The sequence below is a fragment of the Stegostoma tigrinum genome, unplaced genomic scaffold (assembly GCF_030684315.1).
Source record: "Stegostoma tigrinum isolate sSteTig4 unplaced genomic scaffold, sSteTig4.hap1 scaffold_90, whole genome shotgun sequence".
Taxonomy (NCBI): Eukaryota; Metazoa; Chordata; class Chondrichthyes; order Orectolobiformes; family Stegostomatidae; genus Stegostoma; species Stegostoma tigrinum.
The window spans coordinates 381,663-406,287 of NW_026728815.1; the positions used below are offsets into that span (position 1 = coordinate 381,663).

Consider the following 24,625-nt stretch of genomic DNA (forward strand, 5'->3'; position numbering starts at 1 on the left):
TCCAGCTCCACAGCTTGTTATCTCACACTCTCCAGCATCCGCAGCTCCCATTGTCTCCCCCTGATTGGTGGAAGAATAACCCCGCCCACCCGCCGCACGAATGACGTGACCAAAAACAAAGCCCAGCGGGTCTCGCAGCTTCTGTGACGGAGTAAATACAGCTGACGTTTCGGGTCCGGGGATTCTCGCTGAGAAATGGGCCCCGCCCTTGTCCTCTGATTGGTTGGAGGAGAAGCATTTCCGGTGCCTTTTCTGTCCCGCCTCTTGCTTGCTATTGGTCGTTAGATGTCAACCGGCATCTTCAGCTATGGAGCATGCGCACAGCTCATTATGACTGTGAGCATGCGCACTGGGAGAGATATCCCGAATGCAATGGTCCTCCCTGAGAGCCACAAGCGGTGAGGACAGGTTAAAGGGGAGGGCAGCTTCGGTGCTGTATTCCAGCAAGAGGGCTGCAGGGTTGCTCAGTTTAGGTCTCAGGTCCCAAACAGGGGTCTTCTGGTGCTGCGTGTAGGTTGCAGAGAGCCTCAGGCTTCTTCCCTGAAACAGGCCGAGACTGTCCTGTGAGAGGGAAAGTCCTGTCAGCTTTTACCCTGTCAAGCCACTTCAGAATGTGATTACAGCAATGAGAGGTGTTCTCTTTAGAGCAGAACTCAAATGTGTACTCATTGGTTAGAGGTCTTTCCACTGTGTCCTGTGTTAGCACCCGCGCTGAGTTTTTTAAAAATCATTTTGGTTTGAATCTGAGAGTTGAACGGTGACGTCTGGTCTGTGAGCAGTAGTTGTGCTAAAAATACAATACAAAATCAATTATTGGTTTCTGAGGCCAGGCCTGGAAGTTAATTGCTGGATGTTTATTATTCAAAAACTGTGTAGACTCTTTTGGCCATCAATAAGATTAGCATCTGAGAACTGGTGCCAGCAAGTTTGGGAGGGAATGTGGTCAAACAGAATGACTTTAAAACTGGGCCAAATGCGCATCTTTGACACTGAGCCTCTGTCACAGCAGCTGGCTGCTGGTCTGACCGAGGCTCAGAGAAAGACCACAGAGTGGAGGGAGAGAGCTGAGCAGGGTGGGGCCCTGTGGTTTGGATATTGGGGTTATTCTTCACCCATCACCCCACCACAAAATCCAGCCAGTTGTTTATCTCATTGTTCCCTTCCCCAAATTTGCCCCCTTTGTACCTGCAGCCCCTATCCCACCCCTTGCTTCCCCCAGTATCAGCAAACTTCCAAAGATATTTCTGACATACTCTCTTACTTTTCTCAGAACATTCAACAACTTGAAAACTGGATGAAAATGAGAGACAGAGCAGCCACTGCAGAAGCTTCCAAAATCACTCTGCACGTTCTTGAACTGCTGCAATCTGCGTAGTGAAGTAGCTCCCATGTTGCAATTTGGTAAGGAGTTACAGGATTTTCATCCAGTGGTGATAAGGTTGTGCTGTTTTTTTGTATCAATTATCGTCATTTTGTTCTTATGTTCCACCCTTCAACAGAATGGAAACATAGAAAATAGGAACAGGTGCAGGCCATTGTAGCTTTCGATCCTTCTCCGCTAGTCACTTTGATCATGACTGATCATTCTACTCAGCCTCTTCCCGCTTGAGAGCCAGACCCTTTGATTCCTTAAGCCCCGACAACTATACATATTATCTTCTTCTTGGAAGCATCCAGTGTTCGGCCTTAACTGCTTTCTGTGGCAGCAAATTTCACAGGGTCACCAGTCTCTGTATTTTTTTTTTGATTTCCTCATTTCAATCCTTTACAGCCTAGCCCATGCCCCTAATCTCTGACTCCCTGGTCATTGACAACATCCTTCCTGTATTTACCTAGAATTTTATTGGTTTCTGTGAAATCTTTCCTCATTCTTCTAAACTCCAGTGAATTTCATCCTAACCAATCCATCCTATTCTTATATGGAAGTCTTGCCATCCCAGGAATCTGTCTAATCAACTGCTGTGAACAGCCTCCAGAGCCAGAAGTTCCTTCCTCAGATAAAATTTAGAAATTTACACATACCATTCCAGGTGTGGTCTCACTAAGATCCTGTACAATTTCAGCAAGACATCCCTGCTCCTGTACTCAAATGCTGTCACTCTGCAGGTCAAAATACCATTTGCCTTCTTCACCCCCTGCTCCACCTGCATGCTTCCTGTCAGTGACTTGTGTTTTCCTAGTTTTGTAATCCAACTTGATAATCTCGAACTGAGACACATTTCTCATTTAAATGACTAATTGATTGTATAAATACCTGGGATCCACCATGGACCACAGTACCACACTGGTCACTGGTCGGCATACAAGAAGTGACTGTTACCTTGTGCCAAACAGTTCTGTATCCCTGTGAATACCCAATCTCTCATGCTTTAAATGTACGTGCTAATCTCTTCTGTGGGACCTTTGAATTCCTTCGCAAAGCCGACATAAGCCACATCCACTGCCTTTTCAACTCTAAATGTTGCATTCTTGAAACATTCCGGCAGTTTTGTCCAACATGATTTCCCTTTCGTAAATCCATACTGACTCTAATTCTGTCACTGTTTTCCAGTGTTATTCTAAGGTTCATAGTTCTCAGGCTTCTCCCACATCCCTTCTAAAACAAAGAGATAATATCAGCCTCTCTCCAGTCATCTCACACCCACCCATATTTATAGATGATACGAATATTTCTGCAATTTCCTCCCTTACTTCCCACAACATCCTCAGATACACTAGATCAGGTACTGGAGATTTGTCAACCTTTATATTTTCTGAGACATTTAGCACTTCGTCTCCTGTAATGTGAACTATTTTCAAAATATCAAAAATTATTTGAGTTCTCTAGCCTCCTTCATTACAACTTGTCCATGCCGACCAGGCTTCCCAAACTGAACGAGTCCCACTTGCTTGAGTTGGGTCCATATCCCTCTAAACCTTTCCTATTCATGTACCTGTCCAAATGTCTTTTAAATATTGGAAGTGTACCTGCATCTACCACTTCCTTTGGCAGTTCATTCCACATAGAAACAACCTTCTGTTTGAAACAGCTTCCCCTGGTTTCCCTTCAAATCTTTCTCCTCTCCTGTTTAAAAAATACCTTCTAGTTTTGGACTCCCCGATCCAATGGAGAAGACCCTTGCTGTTCACATTATACCCCTCACGATTTTATAAACCTCTCGAAAGCCACTGCTCAACCTCCTATTTTCCAGTGAAGTCCCAGTCTCTCCTCATAACTCATACCCTCCAGTACTGGTAACCTGTAGACTGTAAGTGCAGCATGAAGCCACCCAGAGTAGAAAGCTAATCCAGCCACGAGAAGCATCACCTAACCTCCACCTCTTTGGCCCTTCGTCAAATAGTCTGGCAATAAGAACTGCCCAGATTCTGACATGAACAGGGAACGTTTCAGTTTGCTTTCTGCAGCCCCCCAGTCTTGAAATTCCCCTCGCAAATGAAAAGGGATCTTCCAGTCACCTTAGGTGTACTCTTCATGATTTTATAAACATATAAATCACCCCTCCATTCTTAGACTGCAGTGGAAAAATGCCTCAACCAATCAAGCCTCTCGTTATGATTCTCAACCTCCATTCCTGGCAACTTCCTGCTAAATCTTTGCTGAATCCTCCCCGGGTTGATGATATCCTTCGAAGAACAGGAGATCTGAAGTGGACACACTACTCCAGAAGAGGCCTCACTGATGTTCTGCACAAGTTCAACATAACGTCCCAACTCCTATACTCAAAAGGTCTGAGCAGTGAAGGCAAGCAGGCTAAACACCGACTTCACCACCCTTTCTACATGTGATGCCAACCTCACAGAATTAAGGGCCTGAACCCTGAGGTCTCTCTGTTCGACAACACTAACCCCAAGGCCCTACGTTTAATTGTACAAGTCCTGATCTTGTTTGTTTTACCAAAATGAAATACCTTGCCTTTATCCAAATTAAACACAACCTCCCATTCCTCAGCCTCTTAACCCTATAAATCAAGATCTCTTTGTAAACTTGGACAGCCTACTTCGCTGTCCACTATCCTGCCTATTTTGGTGTCATCTGCAAACTTACTGACCATGTCTCCACTATTCTCATCTAAATCGCTTTTTTTTATATAAAGTCAAACAAAATTGGAGTGAACACTGACCCCTGTGGAACACTTCTGGTAACAGGCCTCCGGTCTGACAAACAACCCTCTACCACCAGTCCCTGTGCCCTGTCACTAAGCCATATTTGTATCCAGTTGACAAGCTCCCCCGAATCCCATACGATCTAACTTTACTGATTAGTCCACCTTGTTGAACCTTGTCAAAAACTTTACTCTTGTCAAAATAAACTACGTCCACCGTTCTGCCATCAATAATTTTCTTTGCTACTTCTCCAAAAAACTCAATCAACTAATCATTCCTTGACTCTCCAAATGCATAAATCCTACATTTGACAATTACCTTCAACTACATGCCCAAAACCGAAGTCAGACTCAGGTCTACAGCTCCCAGGCTTCTCCTGATATTCCTTAAACAAAGGCACAATTTTAGCCACTCTCCAGTCATCTGGCACCTCACTCGTAATTATAGATGATACAAATATTTCTGCAACGTGGCCCCATGTTTTCTCTTTAACTTCCCACAACATGGTTTGATGCACTAGAGCAGGACCTGGAGGTTTAAAGTCAGAGTGTAATACAGCATGGAAACAGGCCCTTCGGCCCAAACTGGTCTGTGCTAACTATGGTGCCCACTCAGCAATTTCTAACTGCCTGCATTTGGTCCATATCCCCCTCTAAACACTTCCATCCATGTACCTGCCAAAATGTGTTTTAAACGTTGCTATTGTACCTGTCTCAACGACTTCCTCTGGCAGCCCATTCCAAATATGCACCACTGTCTGTGTGAAGAAGTTGCCCCTCACGTCCTCCTTAAATCTGCCCCCTCTCACCTTAAATCTGTACACTCTAGTTTTCCATTCCCCATCCCTGGGAAAAAGACTACGTGCATTCATTCTATCTATGCCATTCATGATTTTATTCACCTCAATAAGTTCAGCCCTCATTCTCCTCCATTGCAAGGAATAAAGTCCAATCCTGGCCAACCTCTCCTCAGAACTCACCTACTATTCCTAGCAACATCCTTGTAACTCCTCTTTGCACATTTTCCAGTTTAACTTTGCCTTTCCTGTAACAGGGTGACCAAAACTGTACACCACACTGCAAGTGTGGCCTCACCAATGACCTGCACATCTTTAACACAACATCCAAACTCTTATATGCAATGCATCGACTGAAGAAGGCCAGCATGCTAAATGCTTTCTGAACCACCCTGTCTACCTGTGATGCTGCTTTGAACCAACTGTGCACTTGTGTTTCTCGGTCTCTCTGTTTCACAATATTCCTCAGAACTTCACCATTTACTGTATAACTCCTACCTTGGCTGAACTTTCCAAAGGCCAACACCTCACACTTAGCTGCGTTGAATTTCATTTGGCAATCCTCAGCCCACTTCCACATCTGATCACAATCCCCCTGTAATTTTTGATACCTCAGCGATACCTCTTAAATTTGCAGGTGATACAAAATTACTAATCATGGCATATACATTCATATCCAGATCATTTATGTAAGGGACAAATAGCAAAGATCCCAGCATCGACCCCCGTGGCACACCATTAGCCACAGGCCTCCAGTCCGAGAACCAACATTCAGCCATCATGCTATGCTTTCTACCATCGACCCAATTTCGAATCCCATGAGCTAGCTCTCCCTGGATCCCACACAACCGAACCTTCATGACTAGGCTGCCATAACGTACCTTGTTGAAGGCCTTACTAAAGTCCATATAGACAGCATTCGCTGCCCTAACCTCATCAGTCCTCTTGCTTAACTCCTCAAAAAACTTGAATAGATTTGTCAGACATGATTCCTGTGCATAAATCCATGCTGACTATCCCTCATCAGATCTTGAATATCCCAGCTTTGGTTGATTGACTCCCTGAATATCATCTCCAATACCTTGTCTACCACTGGTTCACTGGCCTGTAGTTCCCTGGCTGGTCTTTGCTACCTTTCTTAACCAATGGGACAACATTAGCCACCCTCCAGTCTTCTGGAATTTAAGTCGTGAGAAAAGATGAAGGGAAAAATCTCTGCAAGGGTCTCTGCAATTTCTTTCCCAGCCTCCCACAGTGTCTAAAGATGGACTTCATCAGATCCAGTGGAATAATCAACCTTAATGTGCTTTAAGGCTGCAAACGCCACCTCGATGGTCCAAAACATACCCACTTGCTTCCCTTGTTTCCTTAGCATCCATGATTCTCTGCTTAGTAAATACTGAGGAGAAATATTCATTGAAAATCTCCCCCATCTCCATGAACAGTTTTCAAACCAAAATATTTCCACCCCTGACTTGTCCCCCGTCAATTTCTTTCTCAACAGTGAAAACTGATGAAATATATTCCTTTCAAATCTCTCTCCTCTCCTGATGCTCAACACAGAGTTAATCTCTTTCATCTTTATGGAGCCCTGCTTGCTCTTTCGGTGCTCACTTGCTTTTAATGCACTTGTAGAAACTCTTTGAATTATTCTTAAGCTTATCAACCAAGGCAGTTTCATGTTTCCTTTTTGCCATCCTGATCTCCTGTTTAAGAATGCCCCTAACACTGTTTACACTTTCAAGAGATTCATTTGAGCCAAGTTTTTTTTATATATCTACTAATTCATATATTTTTTTATTCTTGACTAAAACCCGAGTATCTTTTTTCACCATTGTTCTCTAATCCAACCAACCTTACCTTTCACTCTTTCAGAGACATAATGACTCTGAATTGTCACCTTTTTGAAAGCCCTCCCCGCACTTATCAGACATCCTTATACCTGCCGTCTACTCATGTCAACTTTTGAAAGTTATAAAAACAGAAGCTGCTGGAAAAGCTTAGCAGGTCTGGCAGCATCTGTGACGGACAAATCAGAGTTAATGTTGCGGGTCTGTTAATCCTTCTTCAGAAGTGTTGAAAGTTCTTTTCTTATAGCATTAAAATTTGCCTTACTCCAATTAAAGCTTTTACTTTTTCTGGAAGGCATATCCTGTTCCAAAATTGTTTTAAAACTGATAGTAATTCTGTCACAAGACTCAAAGTTTCCCTGTACTGTCACTTCAGTCACTTGCTATGCCTTATTTTTTTTCCCATAGGAACATCGATTTATTGATAAAGAAAAATTTCTTGATCGCATTTCAGAAAATACTCCCCATCTAAACCTTTAACACAATGGCAGTCCCAGTAAATGTTTGGAAACTGAAAATCACCAACTATTATAACCTTGTTATTCTTACACATATCTGAGATCCCTCTGCATATTTGTTCCTCAGTTTCCCTCTGACTATTCGGACACCTATGGTACAATCCAATTAGATGATTGTTCCTTTCTTATTTCTTATTTCTAATTTCAACATATGTTTTCATGGGATGATTTTTCAGAAACATCTCTTCTAGTGATAGCAGCAATGTTTTCCTTATTTTTAAAAAAAATCCCTGCGATTGGCCCATATTCGCTCCAAACCATTCAAATTCATGTCCTTATCTGAATGTTTTTCAAACATCGTTACTACCCACATCCATCACTTCCTCTGGCAGTTCGTTCCACACACTGAGCACTCTATATAAAACAAAAAAATGCCCGTCATGTCTTTTTTAAAATCTTTCTCCTGTCATTTTAAAAATATGCCCCTGGTTTTGAAATCCCCAACCTGAGGGAAACGACCTTTGCTATTCTTTATCTGTGTCTCTCATTATTTTTTTTAAACCTACATAAGGTCATCCCTCAACCTCTTACCTTCCCGTGAAAGAAGTTCCCGCCAATCTAGCGTATGTTTATAACTCAACGCCTTCATTCCTGGCAATATCCTGGTAAGTGTTTTTCCAAACCCAATCCAGTTTAACAATATTCTTCCCACAACAGGATAACCAGAGCAGCACGCAGTCCTCCAGAAGAGGACTCGCCAACATCACTTCCCAACTCCTGTACTCAAAGGACTGAGCAATGAAGACAAGTGTACTAAATGCCTTCCTCACCACCCTGTCTACCTGTGATGCAAATTTCAAAGAAAGATGTACCTGAAACCCGAGGTTTTTTTTTTCTGATTTGCAACACTACCCAGAGCCCAACCGTTAATTGTGCAAGTCCTGCCCTTGTGAAGTATTGCGTTGTGGTAAAACAAACATTTATCCAAATAAAATTCAATCTGCCATTCCTCAGCCCATTGCCCCAATTGATTAAGATCTCTCTGAAATCCAGAAAACCACGAGGCCATCTCCCTTGTTATGACAACAAATAATCATCAATGAAAAGATGTTCTGCTTCATTTGTACAAGGAAGGTGTCAAACCAAATCTCGAATACTGTCTGCAGGTTTTGGTCTTCCGTTCGTTTATTCAAAGTGGCTCAGAGGAGGTTTACAAGATTGAAACCTGGAATCAGTGGGTTGTCTGAGGAAGATGGATTGGGCAGGAAAGAAGGAAAAGGATTTGTCAGGAGCTGCTGATTAAAACAGGAAACTGATGTGAGCCAGGATATAGGGTGTATTGAAGTAGAGTCTGTTTGGGTTCAGCTGAGAAACACCAATGGGCAGAAAATGACCTTAGTGCTGCATATGGACCCCAAGCTGCAGTAATATTGGGGAAGGCATTAGGGTGGAATTGAGAGATACAAGGCATAAAGTTATGGCTTTAATTACAGGTGACTGCAACCTACTTATCAATTGCCCAAATCACACTGTAGCAGTACAGTGCAGGAGGGATCCTTATTGTCTATATGGTACAATTTTATGAATCAACATGTTGAAGAATCAGATGGGTATTGTATGATGAGGATGGAATAATTGACAATTCAGTTGAGTATGGGCCCTTAAGGATGGATGAGTGACCACAATAGGATAGAATTCTTCACAAAGCTGGAGAGTGATCATGGGATGTGCGGGAGTGGAATGTCTTATCGTGGGAGCAGATGCGACGGAGGCGGAGGAATTGGGAATAGGGGTTGGAATTTTTTGCAGGAGGGTGGGTGGGGGGGTGGTGTATTCTAGGTAGCTGTGGGGGTCAGTGTGCTTGAAATGGACATCAGTTACAAGCTGGTTGCCTGAGATGGCGACTGAGAGGTCCAGGAAGGTGAGGGATGTGCTGGAGATGGCCCAGGTGAACTGAAGGTTAGGGTGGAAGGTGTTGGTGAAGTGGATGAACTGTTCGAGCCCTCTGGGGAGCAAGACGCGGCGCTGATACAGTCATCAATGTACCGGAGGAAGAGGTGGGGTTTGGGGCCTGTGTCGGTGTGGAAGAGCGACTGTTCCACGTAACCTACAAAGAGGCAGGCATAGCTGTGGACCATGCGGGTGCCCATGGCCACCCCCTTAGTCTGTAGGAAGTGGGAGGAGTCAAAAGAGAAGTTGTTGAGGGTGAGGACGAGTTCAGCTAGGCAGGTGAGAGTGTTGGTGGAGGGGGACTGGTCGGGCCTGCGGGACAGGAAGAAGCGGAGGGCCTTGAGGCCATCTGCATGCGGAATGCAGGTGTATAGGGACTGGACGTCCGTGGTGAATATGAGCTGTTGGGGGTCAGGGAATTGGAATTCCTGGAGGAGGTGGAGGGCGTTGGTGGTTTCACGGACGTAGGTGGGGAGTTCCTGGACCAAAGGGGAGAAAATGGAGTCCAGATAGGTGGAGATGAGTTCGGTGAGGCAGGAGCAGGCTGAGACGATGGGTCGACCAGGACAGGCAGGTTTGTGGATTTTGGGAAGGAGATAGAAACGGGCCGTGCTTTCCCTGAAGGATAGCCGTGAGCCAGATGATTTTTTTTTCCTGACGATTGACAACGGTTTCATGATCATCATTAAACTCTTCGTTGAAGATTGGTAGTGAAAGACTGGTCACGAAGAATATGGGCTCTCCTTACAAGCAGAAACAATGAATTTATAATGGGGTGCAAAGTGATGGCAGACCAATTAAATATAACTGAGGTTTTCAAGAAGGAGGATACAAATAATGTCCCAAAATTAAGGGGATCTCAGGGTCTAATAGGAAGGTGGAATCAGTATTAGTAGGAAAATGATATTGGAAAAACTAATGGGATAACAGGCAGATAAATCTCCAGAGACTGATAACCTTCATCTCAAAGTACCTTAGGAAGTGGCTGTAGAAATAATAGATGCACAAGTGGTTATCCTCCAAATTCTATACACCGTCAGTTTTTTATGGATTGGAGGATTGCTAATGTAACCCCAGTATGTAAGAAGGTAGTCAGAAAGAAAACAGGGAATTTGCATAAAATTGTTGGTTGGAAAAATATGTTAGGGTCAGCTATAAAAGATGGAATAACAGAGTCCTTGGAAGATAGTGTCAAGGGCAGACAGAGCCAGAAGAGCCTTTTTCCGTGCTGTAGACTGTGTTGGGCGTGAATTCCCTCCACGCCACTCACCATCCTGACTTGGAAATGTATTGCTACACCTTCAGTACTGCTGGTTCAAAATCCTGAATTCTCTGCCTAACAGCATTGTGTCCACCTACCACTCATGGGCTACTGTGGTTTATGCAGGCAGATCACTGCCACCTTCTCCATGACAACTAAACTCAGCCAGCAATGCCCACAGGGTGTTTTTTTTTAATTATTAAGGCCAAGTGGGAATGTGGAATCGAAGCGTAAATAGATCAGCTTTGACCTTCTTGAGGCTCGAGGGACAGAATGGACAACTCTGATTCCTAATTTGTGTGTTCTCTACTCCGATTTAAAATGCATCATCCCACTAGGAATGATGTTTTCCCTGTAAGTTAGAAGGATGACGGCTGATGTGATTAAATTTTTTCCAATGTTAATTGAAGCTGTTTGGGGTGTAGAGAGGAACTAATCCACTGGGTGAGTGAAGTGGGAATACAAACCCTGAACCCCCTCACCCACAGTAATCAGACAAGACTCGAGTTTCTTTGTCTTGCGGTTTATTCAAACAAAGGAATGAGGAACAAGTGTAGGCCACTCGGCCCCTCGACCCTGCTCTGCGACTCTATAAAATCACTGCTGATCTAATTTCAACCTCAGCTCTATGTGCCTGCATATCTCAGAATATCTTTCATCGTCTTGGTCAGCAAGAATCTGCATCCACTGCCTTTTGACGAAGGGAGTCACAAAGGTTCTCAGCCCTCTGAGAGAAAAGAAATGTTCCTCACTATTTCAAATGGACTCACCCTTACCTTTAAACAATGACCCTCAGTTCTAGATCCTTCCAGAAGAGGGACCACGTTTTCACCATGCATCTGGTCAGGTCCCCTCAGGAACTTTCATGTTCCAATTTAGTCTCCTCTTTCTTTTCTCACCTCCAGAGGACACAGGCGAGCCTGTCTCGATTTTCCTCTAGATTTTCTTTTAAGGCAATCCACTCATTCCAGGTATTAGTCCACTGAATTTGCCCCGAAATGTTTCATAACCTTCTTTAAGTTGGGTGACCAGAACTGAACACAAGTACTCAAAATGCAAATCTCACCAGTGCAAAAGGGGAATTAATTATCGAAAGGAGGACCATGAATTCCGACTTGCTTACAGGAATGCATTTTCAGCAAGCCTCGGTCATTTACACGTATCCAGTTACAGAGTGACACAGGTTATGGTCAGATAGGTGTACGGTTTGTATTGTTACACCGACAGCATTGTTGTGGTCTCACTCAAACCTCCCACTCTGGCTCTGCACAAATAATGATTGGCTCTGCAGCCAGTTCCCACAGCCTGATTTGTCCTGTATTTTTCATCTTCTGTCCTTTCAAAGATATCAAATGATCCAAGTGGAATAGCTCAACAAGACTGACAACATCGTGAAGGAAAAAAAAACAGAATTTCTGTTTCGTGTCTGGTGACCCTTACTCTCAACTTGAGAAAGGGTCACCAGACCTGAAACATTCACTCTGTTTTTTTTCATTCACAGATGTTGTCAGTCCTGCTGAGCTTTTCCAGCAACTTTTATTTTCATTCCTGACTTGCAACACCCCGCAGTTTCTTGTGAGCCAGGTGACAATCCGGCAGCTTTCATTCTACTTTTACTGTATTAAATTTATTTTCCAGGAAATTTGAAAGGGAACATTTACTGACAGGCAGCTCAACTCAAACACGGGATCAAAAACTGCCAGGGACACGTAATTCTCAGGAGCTTTGAACATGGAAGGAACAAGCATCGTTTACAGTGAAGAGAAACCATACATGTGGTCTGTGTGGACAAGCCTTCAGTCAGTTGTCTGGCCTGTCAGTACGTAAATGCAGTCAAAACAGGGTGACAACAATGACATCAAGCAGCACTTGCTTTGTAATATCATAGTGATGGATCTCAGTTTGAGTTAAGCAAGGGCCACTCATCTCCTCTCCTCCCTACATTCTTGGTGCAAACATGGACCAAACAGCTGAATTCCAAATGTGAGAGTGACTATCCACTATCTTAAGGCTCCATTTGACAGAGCATTGTATTAAGGAATCATGACAAAGTTAAGTTCAATAGGAACCAGAGAATATTATTCTTCCATGGATAGCTGGTTTTTAAAAAACATTGTGTCTTCAGACCTCACTGGATTGAAACAAGGTGAGTTTATTCAAACTTGTACCACATACACGCGGAAGAGGTCTATCAGCCGAGCTCGGAGACACTTCCATTTACAGCTACTCAGAAACAGCATATTAAGGCATTTTCACGTCAGAAGGGTTGCATGTAACATTGATATAAAATAAATGTATATGTAAGTTCTTACAACAAAACAGGATGCTGTTCAGTTTCTGACAAAGTTCTGAGTCCTCTAATTTCAACAGGACTGCCACTTCCATACTATCTTCAGAGCTTCTCTACCCCACTATCAGCTCACAGCTGGGCGAGTAATATTTACATGACTGTTATACAGATAGTTTCAGAGCCCTAAGTAACTGTTGATGTTTCGCTGTTATGGACCTTCAGTTAAACTGTCTGAGGCATGTGAATGTGAAAACATCCCATTCATTTATATACTTCTATAAATTAAAATCTTTTGTCTGCATTTGATTCCTGCACAGAGACTTTAATTTATAGAAGTAAACTCTTATCCACCTACACATTGATATGCAGGCACTACCCTGAAGCTTCCTGCCCAGTTAGGAATTCAGTGTAAAGCTTTTGTAACTCCTTTTCTTCTCACACATCGGTCTGCAGACACTGTCTTAAGATTCCTGACTGAATTAAAATCCGAATCAAACTGTTTCAATAGGGTTAGCTGGGGAAGTTTTGTAAAGGTGTGAAACCTCTGAAGCATGTAACTTCTATCGCTGACAAAGGGACCAGGGCACTGACTTTGTTCTAGTCAGACACACTGGCAACTTGAAATCAGAATCTGTCCCGGCCAACAATTCGAAATCGCCTCCTGCCATTAGCAGCTGCTTCACTAGCAATCGATACTATATCCTGGTCTTTTATATTGTTGATGGAATAACTGTTTGGTATCCTGTTTTTGTCTGTTGTAGTAATTGTTTTATGTATCATGTCACTGTAAGTTGTGAAATCGTTTTATGTATCATGTCTTTTGTAAACTATAAAAAGCGGGGACTGTCCGCTGCTCGGGGAGAATTACTTGAGACTGTGCACTCTGTGCTGGGTTGAGTACAGTAATTCTCCACAGCTTGCACTTAGCTGGTTATAAAAGGATTTGTGTTTTTCTAAACAGGCCAGTGTCTTGTTATTGCAGTAAGTCCATGAGGGTCTCCGAAAACGAACTTGACAACATCACAGCTCCGGAACTCAATCCCTCTACCAATAAAACCTAACACACCGTAAGCCGCCTTGACAGCACTATCAACCTGGGTGGCAACTTTCAGGGGTCTATGTAGATGGACACCAAGATCCCTCTGCACATCCACACTACCAATATTTGTTTTCCAATGACCCAGTCTTCTGCCTTCCTATTATTCCTCCCAAAGTGAATCACCTCAAGAGTTTTGAGAAGATTTGTAGCTCAGGTTGAGGTTCTGGATGTGAGTTTGCTCGCTGAGCTGGAAGGTTTGTTTTCAGACATTTCGTCACCATTCTAGGTAACATCATCACTGATGATGTTACCTAGAATGGTGACGAAACGTCTGAAAATGAATCACCTCGCATTTATCCGTATTAAACTCCATTTGCCAAGTTTCAGCCAAATTCTGCAGTTTATCCAAGTCTCCCTGCAACCTGCAACATTCTTCCACACTGTCCACCACTCCACCGACTTTAGTGTCATCTTACTCACCCATCCACCTATGCTGGCGGCCAAGTCATTTATCAAAATGACAAACAGCAGTGGTCCCAAAACAGATCCTTGAGGCACACCACTAGTGACCTGACTCCAGGCTGAATATGGTTATGGGGAAGTCTGTGCTATGATGGAAGGATAATATAACAGTAAAGTACATGAAAGCGATTGCAGAACATGGTGGTGCTGATGTATCTGTGAGTCCTGGCACATGAATCCTATAATTTTAGTCTGCGCATGTAGCCACTGATTAAGAAAGTATATGGAATGGTGCTGTTTTATGCAAAACCTATCTCTATAATCATTGGATTGTTATACTACACCTGTACTGGGCTTTACTAAGACCACTCCCGATATATTCCGAGCAGTTACAATTCCCGAAACTGAAAACAAAATGCAATTGCTTCAGAAGCTTATCAAATTTATTTCATGTTACCCATTCCTGGAAGGAAAGTCTTGTCGAGCCACAGAGTCATACAGTTCAGGAACAGACCCTTTGGTCCAACCCGTCCATGCTGACCAGAATTTCCAAACTGATGTATTTCCATTTGCTAGCATTAGGCCCATAACCCTCTAAACCCTTCCTATTCATGTATCCATCGTGGTGCTTTTTAAATGTTGTGACTGTACCAGCCTCAACCACTTCCTCTGGCAGCTTATTGCTTACACACAGCACCCTCTGCATGCAACAGTTACCCTTCAGGTCTCTTTAAAATCTCCTCCGTCTTTCAATATCTCTATGCACTCTATTTTTGCACACCCTCACCTGAGAAAAAATGACCTTGGCTGTTCCCTGTATCACGCAATATTCAGAGAAAAATTGCCATCTTTCAGCCCCCCGAAGCAGTCTGTGTACATGTGTGGGATGACAACAGTCAAGCTTATGCTGTTGAAGTGTCGGTAATATTCATGTAACAGTACAAAGTTATACACTGCTCATGTCCACGGTAATAATGGAGCAGTTTTTCCAGCTCTTCAAGCTGGTTTCAAAGGAAGGGGATGAAGCCATTTAGCTCATCAAAACTATTGGGAAATAAGGGGCACAGCCCATTCACTCTCTCCTGCCTATTACACATGAAGGCAAGGAGTCTCGACAGCACATCGAGCTGTTAAACAGGTACCGGGGTCATCCGATCAGGTCCTTGAACCTTGTCCCTGGGACCAGGAGCCGGCCATTCCGACCCTCAAGCCACATAAACAGAAACAGAAGGATGTCATTGATGCTCCAGCATGACAAACCAATGAAGCAGAGAATGCACAGACTGCTCCATGTGGTTTCTCCTGGTGCCATTGCTCATGGTACACACATGTGACTTTAACGTCAGAACAAAAACAAAGTCACTGGAAAAACTCAGCAGCTCTGGCAGGATCTGTGAAGGAGAAAACAGAGTTAATGTTTCGAGTCCGGTGACTCTCTCTCAGAACGGTTACTTTAATGTCACTTGCTGATGGTTAGGAGGGACAGTGGATGATAACGGAATAGTGTAGGTTAGATGGGCTTCGGTTTGTTTTCACAGGACGGTGCAACATCGAGGGCTGAAGGTTCTGTACTGCACTGTAATGTTCTATGAATCATATCAGATCGCATGGATCAGTTACAGCAGTAGCTGGAGGCAAAGAGGAATTTACAGGAGCGAGGGAATGTGATGAATATCTGTTCCGGGGGTGGAAATACTGCAGATGCAGTGAGGTTGATGGGTTACTTGTAGGAAATGTAGGATGGGTTGACAGGCAATGCAGGAGTCTCCTGTAGCCATCTCAATCTCAAACGATTATGCTGTTTTGGGGAATTCGGGCGTGACAGACTCTCGGAGGCATATAGCACTCAGAGCCAAGTTTCTGGTAGCCATACTGTCTCTACTGTAATGAGGATTACATCAGGTTCCAAGTGATTGATTTCAGGGAACTGTCAAGGCAGAAACACAGGCAGACGTTTCTGCAGCCAACAGCAAGACAGCAGGATAGTGTGTTGCCTACAGAGTGCGAGGGTTAAGGATGTCTTGGACAGGGTAAATAATATTCTCAATGGCTCGACAGACGAACAGGAGATTGTTGTACACTTTGGAACTAACAACATAGGACGAGAAAATGGATGAGATTTTGAGGGTAGCACATGGGAAATTAGGGAAGGATGTATGAAAGTTGGTTGCTGAGTACAGTAATACCTGGATTACTTCTGGTGACACGAACTAGTGAGGTTTGGAATAGAGAAGATCGAGCAGATGGACTCGGGGCTGAGGAGCTGATATGGGGGAAAGGATACACATTTCTGGATATTTGGAATCTCTTCCGGGTTGAAGTGAACTTTACAAAGAGGATGGATTGCAGTTGAATGGGAAGTGGCCTAATATTCTGGCATTGAGAATTGTTCTAGCCATCCAGGAGGATTTAAACTGGTAAGATGGTGAGGGTGGGATGCAGGGTTGGTGCAGATGGATATGCTGGAGGGATCAAGTGACATTGTGAGAAAAGGGAGCAGTCTGAGTCTGTTGCAGTAGTTTTTTTTTTAAAAAAGCAAGTCAAGTAGGCAAAGCAGGCTGGAGCAAAGCAGAGAATGAGGTAGGTATGATAAGTTAAACTGCATTTATATCAATGCACGTGGCCTGATAGTATTGCAGCTTAACTCGGCACGGTTAGTGACTTGAGACTGGGATAACATAGCTATCAGAAATGTGGCTCCTGGATGGACAGTCATGGCAGCTTAACGTTCAAGCAGATAGCTGCTGTCAGACAGGTCGAAAACGTTGCAAAGGAGGTGGGGAAGAAGGGCGATGACATTTTTGATTTGGGATAACATTCTGGCTGTACTTAGGGAGGATATTCCTATGAGTATGATCAATGAAGTTATTTGGGTGCAATTGAGAAATAAGAAAGAGTTGACCACATTGTAGGAATTGTACTCCCCACCACAAAAATAAACAGTCAGTAGTTCAACTGAGAAGCAAATTTGTTAGGATATGATAGTTATGTGTTAAAATAATAAGGTGGCCACGGTAGGGGATTTTAACTTTCCAAAAATAGACTGAGCTTGCCATAGTGTGAAAGAATCAGATAGAAGGAGGGTTCTTCTGTGTATGTTCATGAATTTTTTTTGTTCAGCATGTGGATTTACCTCCAAGAGAAGGTTAAAGAATGAATTAGACGTACTCTTGGGGAATAAGGCAGGGAAAGTAACCGAGTTGTCAGTGGGGTAGCACTCTGGGGCAAAGAAAATCCATAATTTTATTCATTTTAAAATAAGTATGAAAAAGAATTGACCTGACCTAAAAGCTAAAGTTCTAAACTTCAGCAAGGTCATTTTGAACGATATTAGCCGTGAACTGTCAAAAGTTGATATGAATGATATTCGCAAGTAAAGGGATGGCTTGCAATGGGAAATCGTCACAAATTTATAACGAAATTCCAGCGACAGTACACTTGGTTAGGATGAAAGGCAAGGCTGATAGGTGTAGGGAATGCTGGATGACTCGAGAAATTGAGTTTCGGATCAAGAAAAAGAAGGAGGCATGTATCAGGTATCGACAGCGGGGATTGCATGCATCCCTACAGGAGACGAAGGAAAGTTGGAGTATACTTAAGAAGGGAATCATGAGGGCAAAAAGTGGTCATGAGAGAGTTTCAGTAAATAGGGTTAAGGAGAAGTCAAAGGATTTATGCAAATACATTTTGGAGAAAAGAGTATATAAGGAGAGAATGGGGCCCCTTAAAAATCAGCAAGGTTGCCTATGTGTGGAACCGCAGGAGATGAGTGAGTTACTAAAATGAACAAATTGTATCTGTGCTTTCTGTTCAAAGCATACGAACCTGAGGGAACTCGGGGAAATAAACAGCAAGAAGTGTCCACGTTACGGAGGTAGTGGTGCTGGCCCCTTAAAATGTATAAAGATGAATAAATCATCAGGATCTGATCAAATATATCCTCAGCATTTATGGGAACCTAGGGAACTGACTTATGGGCACCTTGCTGAGATATTTGTATCATCGATAGCCACCGATGATGTGATGGAAGGCTGAAAGTTGGCTATCATGGTCCCACTATTTAAGAAAGGTGATCAGGGAAAGATAGGGAACTGTAGACTGGTGAGGATGACATCAGTGATGGGCATATTGTTGGAGGGGATTTTCAGGACAGGATTTACATGTATTTGGAAAGGGAAGGGCTGATTGAGGACTGTCAGCATGGCTTTGCGCTGGGAAATTGTGTCTCAATAACTTGATTAAATTTGAAGAAATGATGAGAAGGATTGATGGAGGCAGAGTGTTAGATGTTGTCTATATAGGTTTCAGTCAGGCATTCAACAAGGTTCCACATGGTGGACTGGTTAGCAATGTCACATCACATGGAATACAGGGAGAACGAACAATTTGAATAAAAATTAGCTTAAAGGAAGAAGACAAAGCACAGTGACAGAGTGCTTTTCGAAATGCAAACCTGCGGCCAATGGTGTCCTACAACGACCAGTAATGGGCCATTGTTTTTGTCATTCTACAATGATTTCACTTTTAAAACAGGAGGTATAGTTGGTAAGTTTGCAGATGACACTAAAATTGGTGATGTAATGAACAATGAAGCAAGTTATCTCAGGAAAAAATTGATTTGAATTTCCCACAGTTCCTCATTTTCACTATTCACCATGTTCCCTGCTATTTCTGGAAGAGTTTCTGTTCCTCCCTTCATGGAAACAGAACATCACATTCACTACACCAGGCAGGGCTGGCGTTTGTCATGTTGTGAATATATTGGAGGTCGGCACTCTGGCACATGATGGATAAGTCACCCACTGCTGCAAAGAAAGTTCTAGAATGAGATAACAATGTGAAGAGCTGGATGAAGCGCCCAGACCCGAAACATCAGCTTTCCTGCTTCTCTGGTGCTGTCTGGCCTCCTGTGTTCATCCAGCTCTATACCTAATCTCATATTCCAGTATCAGCAGTTCCTACTATCTCTGAGTAAGTTCTAGAATGAAACCAGTTCACTTGATGCTCTTTGTCAGTACTGCCCTCTCCCTGATGCATACATTGTGTACTCTCCCACTGTTGGAAATGCCTTTCTCTCCTTAGTTTATTTTCCTGGCTGATAAATAGACATATCTCTACACAGTCGCAGTGGCCTGAAATATTAATGAGTCTGCTCTTCATAGAAGCAGTGGACAATGTAATTGCACAATTTTCTGTATCACAGTCGCGATAGCAGCAACATGTGAACCATCGTCAATTACCTTTAACTGTGACCATTCCACAAGGCAGTTTGGAGCCAAACACATTGTTATGGGTTTGAATTCACACTTAATCCAGACCAGTAAAACGTTAGATTTCTTTATCAGAGGAGATCAGTGGAATGAGATCGGTTTTTTAGTCAAAATGCTGCTGATTTTATGGTTGTTATTACTGAAATTCACTTTCGTTACAATTCTTATCATTAGAATTTAAGTTCTACCACCAACTGTGGTGTGATTTGAAACAATATCTTTAGAGTAATAACCTGTGTCTCTGGAATTACCTGCTGAGTGACTTAATTGATCTGACATGATGTTCCTATCGTTGATTACTTCAGAAACAAGAACAAGGGTGTGATCAAATTAATTGTAACTTGGAAGACAGGTCAGAAATGAGCTGGAACTATCAAGTCTGAATTTTACCACGTCATAGATAATGGTTTATTCAGTAACAGTACAGAGGCAGAGGGGGAGAGTGGGGACATTATGGAGCTGGTGTTGGACAGGTTTGGCGATGGAGACAATAGCGAAACATAAATCAATAAAGGCCCTCAATGATGTGAACAAGTCTTCTTCTCAGATGCCTTTGAAGGATGAGTCTGAAATTCATGAACAATGAAGTGAGGTTTTAGTTAAACTGAAGATAATAGATTCCATCTTTTCCAAATGTCGGCAACAGAAACAACAATAAAGTTGAATATACTTTGTGGAAGTAATGACTGGACAGAGATAGAGAGACTTACCAGGAACACCAACAATAGCGAGAATGGGATAGTAACCAACTTGAATAACCCACAGTACACCAAGTATCCGCTCTGGTAATGTCGACCTATAGTTAGTAAGATAGTAAAGACCCGAGGATAAACTCCTGCCCATTGTTGTAACATTCCAGTCTATTGTTCTCAGATTCTGATCCATTGTTGTAACATCCCAGTCTATTGTTCTCAGATTCTGATCCATTGTTGTAACATCCCAGTCTATTGTTCTCAGATTCTGATCCATTGTTGTAACATCCCAGTCTATTGTTCTCAGATTCTGATCCATTGTTGTAACATTCCAGTCTATTGTTCTCAGATTCTGATCCATTGTTGTAACATTCCAGTCTATTGTTCTCAGATTCTGATTCATTGTTGTAACATTCCAGTCTATTGTTCTCAGATTCTGATCCATTGTTGTAACATCCCAGTCTATTGTTCTCAGATTCTGATCCATTGTTGTAACATTCCAGTCTATTGTTCTCAGATTCTGATCTCTCCGCCCCCTCTCTCTGCAGCTGCTGATCCCTGTTAGTGTGTTTGCTGATGTCTCACTTGTACTGTGGGATAACACACTGAATGGAGCCCCTTAGTAATAGGAGAGGGAAAGCCTCCTGTGACACAGTTCGAATCTGTGGAGACTGACATCAATCACAGTCACCGAACAAACAGTTCCAGATAACGCCTTTCAATACACCTTCAGTGAATCTTCAGTTCACAATTAAAACTGGACTGGATTGCACGTTAACATCGTTGGCTGTAGGTCTTATATACCATTAGCTATTGCTCTAATGACGTCTGTCGTGGGGGAGAATGATGGATGTTTTCATTTTTCAGGCTAAATGGCTCTGCCCTGTTGTCCATGTGCAATGCTGTAACCACCTGCACCAACACCCTCCCCCTCCAAAAAAGAACACAATCAAAATGTTATTACTGTGCTGATTACTCTGACACAACCAACAACAACAAAAAATAATCGCTGGGCATAGTCGGGCTGACCTTGCAGAGTAAGTGTGGTTTTCTCGCTGCTGTAATAAAACAACAATGTATCTTCAACATGCAAAGTTCTTCATTGCAGTTTATGTGCTTTAACACACTAACATTTACATTTCTTGATTCAATTGACCAAAACTAAAATCAAATGCAGCGTGTACAATGACATTGTCATTAAACATCATGGACGAAATAGTCAGGGACAAAATGAATGTGACATTGGTTCAGAGACGAGTGGAATGGTGGCAGTGGCTGTAGTGACTGGAGCGGAAGACAGTAATATCCCAATGTCACCAGTATTTAACTAGCACTTATTCTGACAGACAGAATGAAATGCAAAGCAGAGCAAGTCAATACGTTATACTTGGGAGATGGAGTGCCAAACAACAATATGATCATAGTATGATAACTTTAAATGTGATGTAGGAAATTACGTATTATGTATACACTTTTTAATCATGGGGTATCCCCAGGATATTCAAAATTAAAAGCAGATCAAGATTTCAAAATGTTAGGTGTATCTCGAGATGACAGAATAATAATAGTAGGAATACAGTTCATCCCCAGCCGGTACAGAGATGATGGGCTGAGTGACCACAGCTTTGCTGTAAATATTCTGAGATTTGTATGAAAAGTTTTCAGAGCCTGAGGGGAGATGCTTTCAGTGAAGGGCACGGATTGTGCTGTCATGAGTCATCTATTTCTGTTGTCTCATGAAGTGCAGCCACCTCTAAAATTACTTTTAATCAAAATTGATTTCCAGATATTCATGCATTTAGGATGATATTCGCATTTTTTTGGAACTTAAAAGAAGAAACAGACACTGGGGCATGATGGGTGTAATCGGCAGAATAACGCTAATGGAAACAGGAATGGATGATATTGTCAAAATCCGACCAAGCTGGGCCAGTCCAGAAAAGCAAAATGCTGGAGATTATGGAAATTTGAAACAGAAACAGAAATTGGTGGAGATGAGGCAACATCTGGAGACAGACTTTGAGTTAACATATCTAGTCTGTTATGAACCTGTTCTGAAAAAGTCATATTACAGATGCTGCTGGACTGGATAAGTTACATTCCAGAATTTCTTTTCTTTCTTTTGGACTGTCACAATTTGTCTGATCTGGATCAGAACAATAAAGCTGCCATTTGAGTTGACCTTCAAGTATTTGTGAATGATCATTAAATGAGTCATTGCAAAGTTTCCGCATTAAAGATCCCTAATATTGATGCCATGTCGCATTGAGATAAATTGCCAAGAATGGATTGAACTCAGTGCCACTGATATCGCATGGTCAGTCCTCTGATTGAAAACGATGAGGATCCTTACCACAATGTCATGCCATGCTCCTGATGTTGCTGGGCTTATACTCATTTGGCAAAGTCTTACCTTCCAAGACTTTAGACTCAACTTTGAAACCATAAAGTATCTTGATATTCTTAATAAGACACACTCATCCATGCATTTTAGCAGGCACGAGCAAGGACAATGTTTATTTTTCATCAAGAGCTCTAGAGAACGTAACATGAAGCTGCCTTCCTGAAACGCTTCCAATCCAAGTGGTGCAGAAGTACACACAGAACTGTTTATAAGGGGTTCCAAGATTGTGCAGGATTGTCTCCAATTTGCATTGATCACGTTTTTACTTCGGGTCCATGATGCCATAATGAGTGAAGTAGCATGGGCGGCATGGGAAGTTACTCTGATCTCACTTCAAATGATATTGGAACACCAGCTGAAACAATAAAGAGTGAAAGTACAGAACACTGTGCTCACTGTCCTCACAAAATTCCGAAGAATTTTCAGTATAGACTTGCAATTCTGTCAGGTGATGTTTGTCCTATTTGTGACGAGGCTATTTGGTGTCTGAAATGTACTGCTTAGGAGGATAGCTGAGGCAGGTAACATGCCAAACTATAAAAAGCATTTGGATCACCTGGTAGTGCAGTCTCAATGAGATTTTTCTCAATTGTCTGATTCTATGTGGTAGCAGCCATGAAAGGCCTGATATATTCCAAAGTACTAGCCAATGGCACTTGTTTGTCTGTTCCATCAACTGTGTTCAGAAAGTTTTTTTCAAAACCGCATCTCTCATAAAGTATCAGCACTCACTCAACCTGGGACTGCCCAGCTGTCTCTGAAAACATCCAGCTTTTTTCAAATGGTCAGTGCCAGATTATTCCAGCTGTTAATCACCGTTATTTTAATGAAGCTAATAAAATGGATACAGCTTTCCCTTCATTAGAATAATGTATTTTAGCTGTTATGTTGTCATTCCTCAAAAGAACAATAAACTCCTTGTTCCCAAATGCACATTTTGATGATGTATTTGTTTTCCTGCCAGTTCTTAACCTCCACTCCCTTCCAGTGCTGTTTCCATGATCCGGTTCCATGTTTGTGTCACTCGAATATGCATTGTCAAAGAGACTGTTTCTGTTTGAGCCAGGATTGTGAATGCTCACAAACTAACAGAACATATTGACAGGAGATTAAAACATCAGCAACCCAACTGTACTGAAACCGAGTCCTCAGCACCATTTCATGGTCCTCAGTTACTGCAGTCATCTGTGTCGTTATTCCAAAAGATGTGGGCACCATTCAGGTTTAGCTGATGAATGGCTAACAAGAGTAGTCCTTCAGTGCTGTCTGGCAGGAATTATCTCCAACAGGAGGCAAACCAAAAGCCCTCCCTTGATATTCAATGAAATAATCAACTTCCAGAAACAAATATCCTGCATGTAACTATTCATCAGAAATTCACCAAATCATAGAGTCAGAAAGTTGTGAAGAATGGAAACAGAGGCTTCAGTTTCACCTCGTCCGTGCCAACTACATATTCCAAATAAATCTTCTCCCATTTGCCACCATTTGGCCCATATCCCTCTAAACCCTTTCGAATCACATACCCATCCTTTCAAATGTTGTAATTGTACCAAAATCTAGCACTTCCCCTTGCAACTCATTCCACACACACTCACACCACCCTCTGTGTGAAAAAGTTACCCCTGACGTCCCTTCTCAATATTTTCCAGCTTACCTTAAACCCACACCGTGTAATTTTAGACTTCCCGACCCCAGTGAAAACACCTTGTCTGGATGCCCTATCTATTCCCCTCCTGACTTTACAAACATCAGTAAGGTCACCCCTCAGCCTCCGAATCTCCAGGAAAAAGTTTATTCAGTTGCCCCCTGCAGCTAAAACCTTCCAACCCTGGCAACACCGTTATAAATCTTCTCTGAACCCTTTCAAGTTTCACAACATCCTTCCGATAACAGGGAGAGAGAATTGCATGCAATATTCCAAAAGTGGCCTAACTAGTGTACAGCTGCAACAGGACCTCCCTACTACGATACACAATGTACTGGCCAATAAAAGCAAGTTGTACCAAATTCTTTCTTCACTATCCTAGCTGCCTCTGAATCCACTTT

General features: G+C 42.6%; 1 long non-coding RNA gene across 1 annotated transcript; it reads left to right on the forward strand.

Moving 5' to 3' along the window:
- Positions 1-286: 286 nt before the first annotated feature.
- On the forward strand, positions 287-23,492 carry LOC132209387 (uncharacterized). Its single transcript, XR_009445479.1, has 4 exons — positions 287-398; positions 1,271-1,401; positions 12,058-21,209; positions 21,959-23,492. It is a non-coding gene; the product is annotated as an uncharacterized LOC132209387 (long non-coding RNA).
- Positions 23,493-24,625: the final 1,133 nt, after the last annotated feature.